Below are 942 nucleotides of genomic sequence, written 5' to 3'. Positions count from 1 at the left end.
AACATTGGCCATTACTGCCGAGTACCATGATCCACTTTGTACCAGACTCAAGGAACCTGTTTGATGCATAACGAGACCAGTCCAAAGTGAACCATCTCGGACAAAGAAGAGAAAGCCGAAAGTAATTCAACATTACCACTCACGAAGATCAACAAAATGTTAAACCCATGAACTGAACAAAAACAAAAGCCAAAACAAATAAAAAAAGCACAAGAGAAAAGAACATCAGACAGATAAATTGGGCTCACGCCGGAGCCGCTTGCCTAGATTGCGACAAAGGATAGGTAGCATCAGCAGAAGGGAGTGGAAGATCACTAAGATGCACACGCAAGATTACATAAACATCTACCAAGATTTTATACACCAGATTTTGAATGTTAACTGGAATATGACGAAAATGAGCATCGTTTTGCGCCATTCAAACAAACCACCAAGAAGTAAGCAACCACGTCCGCCAGATGAACCTCCACCTCTTGCTGCGCCTAATACAAACCGACCCCAAAATCAGATCTAGCGCAAAGGACTCCTCCTTAACAAATACTTTCGGATGCCTCCAGGTCCTGCTAAAGATTTCCACAAATATTGGGCAAGACCAGAACAAGTGAAACGTAGATTCTTCTGCAGCTTGACAAAGCACGTACCAACTCAGGAGTTGAATGCCCCACTTCTTTAAATTACTGTGGGTCTGGATCCTATCGTGCAAAATTAACCAAGCCAGGACTCGAGAACGGGAGGAAGGACCCTTCACCCAAAGCACATCCTCGGGCAACCAATCAGCCGCTTGCGTTAGCAACGATCTATAAACTTTTTTGGTGAGAAACTCTCTGCTTGGTGCCAACGCCCACTGCAACCACTGACCAAAATTTTTAGAAACCTCAAAATGGTCTTTAAAGCAGGTTAAAGCCCTTAACCACGATTTACGCAAGTGCGAGAGTGCCAAAC

This window comes from Nuphar pumila, chromosome 4, assembly GCF_984573655.1.
Source record: "Nuphar pumila chromosome 4, dmNupPumi1.hap1.1, whole genome shotgun sequence".
Lineage (NCBI taxonomy): Eukaryota > Viridiplantae > Streptophyta > Magnoliopsida > Nymphaeales > Nymphaeaceae > Nuphar > Nuphar pumila.
This window is presented reverse-complemented; position numbering follows the sequence as displayed.